Genomic DNA, 14,822 nt, shown 5'->3' on the forward strand with positions numbered 1-14,822 from the left:
CATGTAACCCGTTTAAGGTAACACGCCAATACAATCCGACGGATACGGTAAATGTTTGCTTTAATATTCCGAAAACATCCCACGTATGCAAGCGTGTGTGAATGTGTACATGTTTTTGATAGGTGTCTAGGCCGACCCTGTTTAATTAATGGGTAAGAATCCCTGTCGTTTTAGCAGTAGCTTGTTAAAAGAGCATTCACCCCTCTGAAAGACAAGTCTGATTAATCCCAACTAATCCGTAGGATGACAATATCACCCCCACCCCGTTTCCCCTCTCTTTCTCTCTAACTCTCTTTCCTTCCATTTGTCATTAGTGACAAATATAATGATTGCTTTTATTATAGCGATTTTAATCCTAGTCCAACTAAATCCACTCAACATCATTTTACACTGTATTGTGTGCATATTTAGTTCAGTTTCGCATTGCTATTACACTGTAAAAAACAAACCAAAAAAAACGTGATTTGTTATCACAACTTTATACCTTTTGTCAAATCAACTTAAAATGAATGTGGCTCAGATAACATATCTTGAGTTTCTATTTATTAAACCAATCTCCTTCATTGTATCAACTCAAATTGTTTATTTCAATGAACGCAAAAATTGTAAGGAAACCAAGTACCTTATCTTTTTTTTTAAAAAGTTGAACCAACAATATTTTTTACACTATTTTTTTCTTCAATAGTAATTTAATCTGACAAGTATTAGTAACCAATTAAATGCTTACTTTTATTATAGTGATTGTAAGTCAACTCATTCTGTTGACTACAAGTAATGTTGCACCTACATATATATATATATATGTGTGTGTGTGTGTGTGTGTGTGTGTGTGTGTGTGTGTGTGTGTGTGTGTGTGTGTGTGTGTGTGTGTGTGTGTGTGTGTGTGTTTGTGTGTGTTTGTGTGTTTTGCATGTAATTTAGAGTATCTACCTGCTTGAGTTTCTCATCGCTTTCTAAGTTAAATGAAAATGCAACTGTTGCAACCTAAATTTAAATGAACAAAGAAACGATTAATGTAATGCACACACTTTTTAGTTAAATGCATTCTTTGAAGATTCGCTCGGAAGGGCAGGTTGTTGAAGTGTGCCACAACGGAAAATGTACTACCTGTGTCTTCAAACAGACTTTACGCTGGCAGATTCAACTGATGTGCAGTTTCCTTTTAAACTTTCTTTACAAAACGTAAAGCATATATTGTGGTTGTTGTGTCTGAGTTCACAGGAAAAAAATAATGCTTTACTTGCCTTACGACAAATCTTTTTTTGGACATGACAGGTTTGCTATCTACAAATACATTTTGTTTCCTGTGCACCTAAATAGAATGGCAGGCAGTGTGTGATTTTTTTTTTAAATCTTTTTTTGTTGATGATTCTGCTTGTTTTCTTTTTTTTGATGATAAATTAAGTGAATACAGATATTTTATGTCAAGCTTCTTTTTTTTCATGCTGCATAGTCAATCAGTATATTAATTTTCAGTATGACTCTTGATTCTTTTGAGTAAAGTTCTAATGAAATTAATTACTGACAAAAGGTATTCCAAGTATGCATGATACACGTTTCGTGTTTCACAAGACCTGAGATTTTGCCAGCGTGCCCTTTCCACCTCTCCGCCTCATGTAGCATTAAAATACATTTGTAGTACTTTTTGTGAGGTTGCACTTAACCACACTTTTTTTTTCTCAGACTGACTGAACTCTTTATATGAGACTATCTCAAGTTGTATTATTATTATCACTTATTTTCTTTTAAGACATTAAATTATTAAATAGTAAGTTGCTGAACAACCCTAATCACTCGATTATAATGCAACCGCAGTAAATTATTCATTAGACCAGGCCTTATCTCACAGTTGTTGAAACTGATACCAGATGCAATTGTTCTGAAATTCACAGTAGCATACAGTACATATCTGTTATGAAATGTTTAACAGTATATGTTAAGAACCTACAGTGAGTTCTTAGAGAAGCGTGCACAGCGTTTGTTCTCCTATACTGTTAAGTTCCAGGCACATGTATTTTTTTTTTTTATATTTCGTTCATTTATTTATTTAAGAAGCAGCGGATTGTGTATAACTGACATGGATATGTTACAATAGCGTGTGCCTTATATTAATTAGGACCCTGAATAATGGTGGAGCTCATTTCATAGCATAAGTTTGCACTCGGTAGTGTAGATGTCCTGTTTGGCTTTCTTTACCCCCACAGATATTGAAAGCAGACATGCTGTGTGTGTGGGATCTTATCTGTGCTGTAAACATATTTTAGGGGTTTGTGGCAAATAAAGCGATGGGCAAAATTCCAGCTTGTGTGTGTGTGAATGTGTTCATTCGTCTATTCTCTCATCGTCTCATCTCTCACCCCCCCCCCCTGAATACCTGAATAAAAATGATTGTAGCACTTCATTTCGATGGTCCGCTTTAGACATTCTACTAAATACAAGTAATTTTTCAACTACATGTCAACTAGCAATTATTAGAGTATTAGTAAACTGTCTGCTTAATATCTGCTAACGCTTTTAGCTAACACTAACACTATTGTGATGCTCCCTAACAGATATTATACTGACTATAAGTTACTTTGCAACTACATGTCAACTTATTCTACTAACCTAAACCCTACCAGTCTAAAGATAGTTAGTTGACATGTAGTTGTAAATTAACGAGAGTTAGTTTAGATGTAGTTACAAAGTTATTTGTAGAATGTCTAAAGTGGACCACCGAAGTAAATTGTAACGAGAATTACTTGTATATAATTAATATCCCTCACCGTTTATTTTTTGCAAAGTAAAACAGCACATAAATGTATAACATAAAATGTCAAATAAAACAATTTTGTGGATGTCATACATTTATTTTTTTGGGACATTTATTATGAAACCTTCTATTTCTTCTCTGCATTTCTTTTATTCCTTTCTTCCTCGCATTGTATATAACAAATATTGCTGGTTCTTTGACTTTGACATTTTTTGTATAAATGAAACTGAATTTAAAAATAAAACCAGTAAATAGAAAAGAGCAAGAAAAAAAAATCTGTAACATCCTGGTAACTTTGTCAGTCACGAAAGTGTCTTTAAAGTATTGCTTTGCTTCTGTGAGAAACAGCTCAGCTTTCGTGACTTTGGTTAGCACCACAAAGCTGCACACATAGCAAAACATCGGGCCGCAGCGAAACAGACTCACACACACACTTTCAAAGCTAGTGTCCTTTCTCAACCACATCAAGGGTCCACCTCACTAGCTGACCTTAAAGGACAATGTCTGCATCTGTTTAAAGATTTGTCCACCTTGAGATAAACACTCCTATTTCTCTCTCTCTCTTCAAATATCTGATTATCTTTGTTCTTTTATTAGCCAGGCGAGTGAGAATGGTTTGAGCTACTTGTCGCCATGGGCACTCTGATTGTATCTTTGCTCTGTGGCTTTAATAACGACAAGAGAATTCATGTTGTTTTCCGTTTAGATATGGCCCCACATGATGTACTCGTGTCCTCTTCATATGTGGTCTTCCCAAGGCAGCCTGTGACTTTAGAGACGAAGGACATGTCATTAAAAAAAAAAAATTCCCAAGGCATCTAGAGAGATGGACACCTTGAAACATATGGAACCATCAGATAATCGTCAGATCTTGTCTAACACAATCAAACCAGTGGGCAATCTGGATGTTAGTTAAAAAAAAAAAAAAATCTGTGGAATGAAAACAGAACGTCTCGGTTACGTATGTAACCCTAGTTCCCTGATAGGGAACGAGACGCTGCGTCAAACGCTGCGGGAACGCCCCTGCGTTGTGCGTCATGAAGCACGTATGGAATCAGCCCAATGGAGAGATGAAACGTCATAGGCGGGTGACGTCATCGACCAGGAAACTATAAAGCACCCCAAAAACACAAGCGCATTAGCTTCTGATAGGCTTGAAGGAAGCGCTAACGGGAGTGCCGGGAGTATGGCGGAGCGACGCAGCGTCTCGTTCCCTATCAGGGAACTAGGGTTACATACGTAACCGAGACGTTCCCTTTCAAGGGAACTTCGAGCTGCGTCAAACGCTGCGGGAACGCGAATACCCACGTCGCCATAGGACCAAATGACCGTCATGTGAGACTAGCGCACAGAGGACGAGAGCACCTGTGCCCCAGGGGTAGAGCTTAAGTCTAGGTCATAGAACTTAATAAAAGTATGCGGTGAAGACCATCCAGCCGCATCACAAACATCACTCAGGGAAACCCCCGACAAAAGAGCTTTAGAAGCAGCCATACTCCTGGTAGAGTGAGCTCGGACAACCAAAGGTGAAGGCTGGCCAGCCGACTCATAAGCAAGTGAGATAGCCTCAACCACCCACTTGCTCATTCTCTGTTTAGACGCCGGACACCCTTTCCTGGGTGGCCCGAAACATACAAAAAGTTGTTCTGATTTCCTCCACAGGGCAGCTCTGTGGACATAAGCGTCTAATGCCCTAACAGGGCAGAGTGAATTAAGTTTCTCCTGGTCCGATGACATAAATGGAGGAGGACAGAAAGCCTGCAGAACCGTAGGTCTAACAATATTAGTAGGAACCTTAGGAACGTAACCTGGTCTAGGATGCAGAAAAGCTTTAACCATGCCAGGTGCAAATTCCAGGCACGAGGGTGAAACCGACAGAGCCTGCAAATCTCCGATTCTTTTTAGTGAAGAGATAGCAAGCAAAAAGATAGTCTTAAAAGTGAGAAACTTCTCGGGAACTTCTTCGATAGGTTCAAAAGGAGCTAGGGAAAGACCTTCTAATACAATGGCCAGATCCCAAGTCGGCACCCTCGTACGAACTGCTGGCCTCAGCCTCAAAGTGCCACGGAGGAAACGAGTTATAAGCGGGTGTCTCCCAAGAGAAACTCCACTGAAAGGGACGTGGTAAGCAGCTAGTGCCGCCACATACACCTTTAGTGTGGAGGGGGATAACCCTGTGGAGAAGCGCTCCTGCAGGAATTCCAGCACTGCACCCACTGGGCAGTTAACTGGGTCCTGCAGGTGTTCTCCACACCAAGAAGTGAAAAGTTTCCACTTCAAGGCATAAAGCTTCCTCGTGGATGGAGCTCTGGAGTTAAGAATGGTCTCAACAACCTCGGTTGAGAGACCGGAGTCTATGAGCTGGGCCCCCTCAGAGGCCAAGCCCACAGTTTCCACAATTCTGGGCGGGGGTGAAGTATCGTGCCCCCCGCCTGGGAGAGTAGATCCCTCCTGACCGGGAGCTCCAAAGGAGAACCGTCCAGGAGAGAAATCAGGTCCGCAAACCATACTCGGGCCGGCCAGAACGGGGCTACTAGTAGTAGACTGACCCCGTCCCGGCGGACCCTCTCCAGAACTCCTGGTAACAGAGCAATCGGGGGAAAGGCGTACAGACGTGACCTCGGCCACGGCTGCACCATAGCATCCAACCCCAGGGGGGCTGGAAGAGTGATGGAGAACCACCGATGACAATGAGTGGTCTCCTTGGAAGCGAATAGGTCCACCTCGGCGCGACCGAAACTCAACCAAAGGAGCTCCACCACCTCGGGGTGGAGTCTCCATTCCCCTGGCCTCGGCCCCTGCCTCGACAGGGAGTCTGCTACCACATTCAAATACCCAGGGAGATACATTGCTCTCAGAGATAGTAGCTTCCCTTGGGACCACAGGAGGATCTGACGGGCCAACTTGTAAAGCCGGCGAGACCGCAGGCCCCCCTGATGATTTATATAAGAGACCACCGACGTGTTGTCTGATTGAACTAACACATGATGGCCTCTCAGGTCTGTTAGGAAGTGTTTCAGAGCCTGAAACACAGCCAACATCTCTAGACAATTTATGTGCCACGAAAGATGATGATCCTGCCACAGACCTTGGGCTGGGCGACCACTCATGACCGCCCCCCACCCTGTGAGGGAAGCATCCGTCGTTAGCGTTATGCGACGACAAAGAGCCCCCAGCACAGGACCTTTGGATAGGAACCAAGTTTCTCTCCACATGACCAGAGCACGAAGGCAGCGCCGCGTGACTTTGAACGTGCGGAGCGGATTTCCCCTCGGGGAGAATCCCTTGGTCCTGAGCCACCACTGTAGCGGTCTCATGTACAACAGGCCGCAAGGTATAACGTTGGACGCTGCTGCCATCAGACCCAACAGTCTCTGAAACTGCTTGACAGTGAGTAGCTGGCCTAGCTTCACTTGTTTCACAGCTGAGAGAATCGAAGCGATGCGGGTCGGAGAGAGTCGCGCCCGCATCGATACCGAATCCCAAACGACACCCAGAAAAGTGGTCTTCTGGGAAGGAGATAATACACTTTTCTTTGCGTTCAGCCTCAACCCCAACTTTCTGATATGAGCGAGGACGACATCTCGATGCCGAACCGCCATCTGCTCGGTCTGAGCTAAAATCAACCAATCGTCGATGTAATTGAGAATACGAATGCCCTGAAGCCTCAGAGGCACTAGTGCTGCATCCATGCATTTCGTGAAAGTGCGGGGAGATAAAGCTAGGCCAAACGGAAGAACCCTGTACTGGTACGCCTCGCCCCCGAAGGCGAACCTCAGGAACTTCCTGTGTTGTGGAAGGATGGACACATGGAAGTATGCGTCCTTCAGATCTATCGTGACAAACCAGTCCTCGGACCTGATTTGAGACACGATCTGCTTGATAGTGAGCATCTTGAATTTTAGCTTCCCTACCGAGCGATTCAATATGCGCAGGTCTAAAATTGGACGCAACCCCCCATCCTTCTTTGGAACGATGAAATATCGGCTGTAATAACCTGACTCCAAACTGGGAGGAGGAACCCGTTCTATAGCCTCTTTTTGAAGGAGCGTTTTCACCTCTTGTTCCAATACCAGAGCCTGCTCGGGGCCCACCACTGTGTGCAGAACCCCTCTGAATTTTGGTGGACGACACCTGAACTGGATAGCATAACCCTTTTCTACTGTCTGCAGGACCCAATGAGATATTTTTGGAAGGCTTTTCCACTCTGCCAGAAATTCTACTAAGGGTACCAGCCTCTCGAGACTGGCCTCTGGTGTAACTTGAGCAGCAGACGCAGCGCCCTGTAACGGCGCACCGGCAGGGAACAACTGGTCTGACCGCTCTGAGACCCTCCTCAGAGGGAGCGAGCGTCCCTCGGGAAAGCGCTCGCTGGGATCGTCTGTGCCCCGGCATAAAGGCGGGGTTGGCAGAACGAGCCCCTGAGGGCACCGAGGAGGAATGGGCACCGTAAAAAGAGGTGAACACCTTTCCGCCTCGGTGGGGACCACCCTCAGCATCCTGAACGGCTTGGCGTCAGGACTTCTTCTTAGCCGAAGCCTTCTTAGCCAATATAACTGTCCTCAGATCAGTTCTACTGGGAGAAGGCTTCGGCTGAGAGTGTCGCGGCTGAGCCCACTGTCCAGCAGGGGGAGCACGAGACGCGACACTCTGCCTCTGCTGCGCTCTATGTGATGAGCTCGAAGACGGCCGGGGCTGCTCCCGCCCAGCAGCCCCAGGGACATGAACTTTAAGGGGAAGAAACTTTTTAAAAGCTGCAGTTTGTTTCTTTTCTTCTTGGAATTTATCGATAACTGAATTCACAGCATCACCAAACAACCCCATGGGAGAAAGAGGAGCATCTAAAAGAAAAGCTTTTTCTCTCTCTTTAATATTAGTCTGATTTAACCACAAATGTCTTTCTGCGGCCACCAGAGCTGCCATAGAACGACCCATTAATTTGGCCGATTCTCTGGTGGCACGCAGGGATAAATCAGCAGCCTGACGCAGTTCGCGAACTACGTCAGTACTGACCTCCTCACTCTCACTCATGTCCCTTAGCAGATCAGCCTGGTATGCCTGCAAGATTGACATAGTATGCAGACATGACGCAGCCTGACCTGCTGCCGAATATGCTTTACCCACCAAAGCCGAAGTGTTTCTTAAAGGCTTGGTGGGTAATGCCGGTGCCTTAAAAGATGATGCTGCTTCGGGGGAGAGATGGCTCGCAAGCGTCTCTTCCACACGAGGCAACGCACCATAACCATGAGCCTTGGCTCCCATAATATTAGCGTATGTTGAAGTCTGGGGACTAAACACTCTATATGACACCGGTTTTCTCCATGATTTCGACACCTCGGTGTGGAGATCATGGAAAAACGGCAGGCACCGGCGTGGAGGCTGCACACGTGACGGCAAAAATCTCTCATCCAACTTTGATTTAGAAACAGACTCCTGTCTAGTCACTGGCCATTCAATATTAAGTTTTTCAACAGCTCTTGTTAACACCTCCATAAGCTCATCACTCTCAGGAGTGTGGGGTGGCGAATCCTCCACATCTCCCTCAACACTAACAACATCAAGTTCCTCAGAACTGGATAGCATTGGTGCCTCAGCCCGAGCGGAAGAAACCGCAGCGCGTGCTTCCGAACCCGGGACTGAGGCACTGGATCTCACAGGTGAAGGGAGAGATAAGGCAGAGCCCGTCTCAAACCCCGCTGTGAGATCCATCTGCGATCCCCACGATAAGCGCCGCCGCTCTGCCTCGGCAGAAGCGGGACCCGAACCGCGGGGAGCGCGCACCGAACCGCTCTCCTCAAAGAGCGACCGGCGGGAGCGGAGCGTCCTTAACGGCAAACGCTCGCAATGCTCACAGTCTGCTCCCTCGAGAGCAAACTGGGCATGCTGAACTCCCAAACAAACAACACAAAGATCATGTGTATCCCCGCTCGTTAAATAACGCGAGCAGGGAGGAACACACTTTCTAAACTGCTGTTCGTCCGCCATAATCTCTCAATATATATATATATAGGGATAAATTGTTTGTGTGGTGCAGGGTATGTAAGACAGACAATATCACACAGGGACAGATTCACATGTAGCGCGACTGAAAGCACAGAAGCTAATGCGCTTGTGTTTTTGGGGTGCTTTATAGTTTCCTGGTCGATGACGTCACCCGCCTATGACGTTTCATCTCTCCATTGGGCTGATTCCATACGTGCTTCATGACGCACAACGCAGGGGCGTTCCCGCAGCGTTTGACGCAGCTCGAAGTTCCCTTGAAAGGGAATCTGAAATTGATTTATTTGCTTGTTTAATGGTTTTTATTTTGTTTTTTATATTGTCTATTTATTAGTTTATTTATTTTACTCATTTTTATATAGCTTGGATTACCACTCTTTATTATTTCAGCTTCAGAAGACGAAATCAGCATGTATTTATGCAGATCATTTTTAACAGATGCATTGATTTCAACTTTACACGATGAAATTAGCATGGATAATGCATATTAATTAAACAAATACTGTTCAATGGGAAAAATGTACGAGACATGCTTAACTGTACATCTTCTCTAAGATAAAGATACCATTTTTGTCTGTTCTCACAAATTTGAAAGGAAAATTTAGGGCATGGAACAATATTTTATACGGATATATTTATTCACACACTCATACACAAACGTATACATTCATTAGTGCCATCTAGTGCTCACTGGCACCCTATATAAAGCAGAGCTAAAAAGAGTTTGATGATGCCCTTTTAGTTCTACAAGCATTAGTTAGTTCCCGAAAGCAATTTGTGGATGTTACGACAGAAACAGGATAGATTAAGGATCCAACAAAGCTTGATTCATAAATTTCAGTTTGTGAAAGAGGAACATTGTGTAGGTGTGTTGTGGAAATCGTACCATTCTCACTTTTTTGGGTGAAACAAATTGTGTTGGTACATGTGGTTACTTGTGATGCAGTGCTGGCCTTTAGTAAGGATAAAAATGAATCATGTCACTCAATACCAAGAACGAAGTGAAGTGAAATATTGAAAAACATTCTTGGAGCTCAGTTAAGGCGACGTGTTTTTCTGCAACGTGGGGGAGGAAAAGTCAAAGTGAAACGGGACAATCAGCGAGTCATTCTGATCTACTGCTTCACTTCCTCTGAGTTTGTGTGTGTCGTATAGGAAATATCAAGGCATGTACATATGCCACAAATATGATACACTTTTTTTTTGTGTGTTTTTTTTAATTTATTTTTATCAGTCACTCAAGTTCCTAATCTTCTCAACTGATTCCAACAATAGATATTCAATTAAGGGAAGTAAAAACTGATTTTGATATTACTATTTGAAATATTTAAATAGTAAAAGCAGTTTTTTTTAGTTAACAATTTAATTTAAATGACCAAAAGCATAATATTTAGCTATGGCCCACATTTTTTGTTCAACCTTGTCACTGCATTTTTCACTATGACCAAAATTAACCTTCCTTCAAATCAATATGAAATGTTCTAAATGCATCGTATTCTTCTTACCACCATATCATCTTATTCCTCCATTAAAATGATTATTTTTTACAGTTTTGTTTGTATCTGTAAATGTAATTTACAATTTAATCGGTTCAATCTCCACCTCTTCCAATTAACCTCAAGCTCAGCCGATCTGCCTCCATCCAATCAAGTCCCCACTCTACATTTGTTCTTTTTCGATAATTCGGATGTACGCCACAGTAAAGAAGAATAGACATGTTGCATTGCGACTTTAAGTTGTGACGCCCTATAATTTGCATGGGCCCTGTCAGAATGGCGGGAAGTAAATAATCTCAATCTGCTGTCTCGGTTTCTATGCAAATTTTAGTGTGGACTGCATTGTTCAAACCATTCAACCCTGTCACAGTAGTAATTGTAAGAAAAAATGATTAAACATATATTGTTCCTTAATTCATCAGCAGTACCAGTTTTCAACTACAAGCCGACATTTGGTCCCATAATAGCTAGCCCTAAATATAAATTTAGACCTATACATTTCTTTTATTTCCCTTACTCACCCAAACTTATCAACAAGGCTTATTTATTTATGCAAATGTGAAAGCATAAGAGAGCATGTGAGAGCTGCTGAATCAGAGGTGTTTCATATATGAGATGAGGACATGACCCAGCCGGCGATGAGACCAAAGTTGAGTGTCTGTAGACGAGGCTGTTGTGTCGATTGCAATATTGAGGTGTTCAGTTTTATTTCGATTTTAGAAAATAAACATGCGATTGCTTTCCTCGCAAATCAACAGTTTCTTGTTTTTCATTGTCATCTCTCTTAAGTGTTGAGAACCAGTGCATCATTGAGCCTACATACAGTGTGAGTAAAATACCTATAAGTACTGTTAAAATCAGACTTTTACTCAAGTAAAATTGGATTTGGTGACTTGTAATGGAGTCATTTTTGCTTTAAGGTATCTTAATTTTGGGTTGTTCCAATCCATGTTTGGGTCAAATATGGGCAAACCTAACCGTTGGGTTAAAAGTTGAATTAACAATTTTCAACCAATGGTTTGGTTTGTCCATATATTGAACCAAACATGGGATGAAACAACCCAGGATTATTTAAAGTGGTTTTCAGGGATTTTTCATACCCAATTTAATAGAATGTACCATCTCTTTTTTAACTCTCTGATTCTCTTTTTCCTTGTTTCTCTATCTCCGCATTCTTGAACGGTATAGTCAGAGTCTGGTTAGGCCTGGTTCCACTAGTCCCACAGGATTTTACCGTGGTGATGGTGGTTATGTCACCACTTAGCGAAATAAGTGACACTGATGGGTTTGAAATGCACTCTGAGTCCCGGTAGACCTCTCAGTCGCCCATCCACTCCCCCTCCGTGGACCCTCAAGAACCCTCGTAGCCCCTCTGTCATTCAACCGTCTGCTCGGGCTAGTGTTAGGTTTCCACATGGCGAGGGGAAGGCCAAGTTCATCGTCAGGAGCACAGCTTGCGGTGTGTGTGTGCGTGCATGTGTGCCACATCCCGTTTGCTTAACGGTGGCCACATTACCACCATCAAAACCTCTTAATCACATTTTAACAACTCTGGCAACACAGGCAGGATCACTTTTCATTCTGATCAGAAAACCCAACACCTTTTAAAGCAGATACATTTACCAGCATGTCTTATAGGTTTGCTACGTTTGTTTTACCCTAGAAACCCTGGAAATAGTTTATTTTAAGGTTGGGAAACAAATAAAATATTTTAGTTCATACCCAAATTATGTAGTAGAAAGCCATGTGAGGAATTTGGTCCCTAATAATTAAAATTTCGGTCACGCTTTAGATTAGGGGCCAATTCTCACTGTTCACAACAACTTTTGCCTCAAACTCCTAATTACTGCTTATTAATAGTTAATACGGTAGTTGTTAAATTTATGTATTGGATACAATTAAGGGATGTAGAATATGGTCATGCAGAATAAGGCATTAATATGTGCTTTATAAGTATTAACAAACAGCCAATATCCTAGTGGTATATGCATGTTAATAAGCAATAGTGAGAACTGGACCCTAAACTAAAGTGTTACCAAAATGTCGGAAATGCTTAATTTTACAGTACGTTAACTTATGTGTACTTACAGTGTACCTAAGAAAGTAATGGGCAATATAAGGTAAGTACATGGGATAAGGTTAGGTTTAGGGGTAGGTTCAGAGTTAGTACCTAGTTATTACCCAGTTATTGTAACTACTATGATAAGTACATAGTATGTACATGGGGAACAGGACTGTAAAATTAAGCGTTACCAAAATGTCTTGCTCAAAATCAAAAATCCGACTTTCAGTGAGACTTGTCATTTGACAATTTTCAAGATGGTGACGAGTACCCAGCATGAAAAAAGTTAGAAAAATTATTATTAATTTATTCGTTATTTTAATAAAAGATACAGTCTGATGCAGTATTATTTATATAGTATTATAGTAATTTATGAATATTTTTAATTCTATTTTGTATATCTTTTCACATTTCAATTTCATAGCTTAAGTTTTAGTAATTTTTTGTAAATTTTAATTAAATATATTTTTAGATTTTATATTTAGCATTGCTATATTTTTATGTCAGTTTTAGTTTTGGTAATTGTACTGCTTCAATTTAAACTTTTTGGAATTGTATTTAATTTCTTAAATTTTATTTCAGTTCTTAATTTCCATTTACGTTTTTTAAAGTTAAGGTTTTCATCTTTTATTTTATGTAATTAAAAAAAAATTAACATTATCCAATAATCATTTAATAATTTATTTTTATTTAGCTTTAACAGTTTTAATATTTGTGCCATTACTGGCATATATAGGACAACTGGCATTATGGCATTTTTGTTTTTGTTTACATTCATCATGTTCAAATGATACACTTTCGATTTTAATCTGGAAAGCATCATAAAAACCTATCGGAACATATTAGCAACAGCCTGGCAACCACCCACAATACCTTCTTTAGCTTGGGAAAGGACTTCACACATTTTGTTACTCTAACCGAAGTAGCTGCTCATTTCCCCCCTGATGATCTTTGATCTTTGTGGGAAGTGACAGTCGATGGGGTCCTCAAGGACCTGGAATCCCCGTGAGGTTAGGTGGCCTATGTGTGCCTGTCCCATATTGTCATTTCCCATTAGTGCCATTAGATACACATATTAGTGACAGATCCATTATGAGCGGAGAGACTGACAGAGTGAGAGGGAGACATATGTGTTTAGTCTATTAAAAGAGACGGAGGGCTAGAGGCTGGGATGTGACCTCAATATCGGCTTACACTAACACATGAGGGCTGTGCGTCACCAGGGGTCTCTCACTGCAACATTGCAGGACCATAAGGGGTCTCCCCTAAACGCCACCCAAAGCCCACCTGAACAGCTGCCTTGGCCTTTACATCTCGCACCAGTGCAGAAGGGACTGGCCCTCGGTATCTGTTTCCTTTGAACAATATTACAATTAAAACCACTGCATAGTGGGATATATGAATGCCCCCTTAAATATTTGTGATTTGAAGGAATCGTTCTGCACATTATTTGCTCACCTTCAGGTTGTTCCAAACCTGATTTACTGTGGAATATAGAACATTCGAAGAAGCTTTAAAGTTCTTTGTGAACACATCTGTTACGATCCATAAGAAAGGACAAACAAGTCACACACTTTGTGACTTTTTTAAGTAAATTTAGTATCACAGATATTGGACTCAGAAGCACTAATACATATTGAAACTATTGAAATTCAGTATCATTGATGCCGGGCAATTTATACATATATTTTTTTAATAAATCAATACTATTGGTCACCCTTTACGCCTGTCTGTAGGTTTTGCAAATATTTAACCAATGAATAGTATTAAAAAGAGCTTGTGACCAAACCTCAGAACTTGTATCCTCAAACTTTTGGTAATACCTCCTATCTCTATCGTGAATGAAGGGATGTACACTGTTTGGACCGCTTCTGCTTGTTTGCATTGTTTTTGAATAAGTACATTTTCTTTACCCTAGAAACACTATACATAAAGGCTAATGTTTATGTATTTGAGGAGCCGAGAAGAGTGTCAGTTGATGATACCATTGTTACTTTGGTGTGCATTATTATACTGAATTGCCTTATGCATGTGCTATGGTAATTATGTGGTACTTCATGGTTTATCAACAAATACCATGGACATTACCACCATAAAACCATTGTGAAAATTATGTGGTAGCACATCTACAAATATTATTGTATTTTAATAAATATTATAAAAATCACGTTGTTTTGTAAAAGTTGTCCTTCTTTGTCCATGCAGGAAATAAGGGATTTAGGAAGGTGTCACACAGACAAGATGGATATGAAAAATATACACATACTTATCCCCCAACACACACACACACTCACACACACACACTCACACACAAAGTATTAAGTGACAGGATTAGTGGAAACACGCTAGACATGAAGGAATATCTAACGTTTTTTTTTTTTAGTCTTTCAGTCCAGTGCTGAGTGATTTTCATAGATTGCTGGCCTGTGTGTGTGTGTGTGTGTGTGTGTGTGTGTGTGTGTGTGTGTGTGTGTGTGTGTGTGTGTGTGTGTGTGTGTGTGTGTGTGTGTGT

The sequence above is a fragment of the Siphateles boraxobius genome, unplaced genomic scaffold, assembly GCF_051911475.1.
Source record: "Siphateles boraxobius isolate OS27281-9 unplaced genomic scaffold, OSU_SipBor_1 19, whole genome shotgun sequence".
Lineage (NCBI taxonomy): Eukaryota > Metazoa > Chordata > Actinopteri > Cypriniformes > Leuciscidae > Siphateles > Siphateles boraxobius.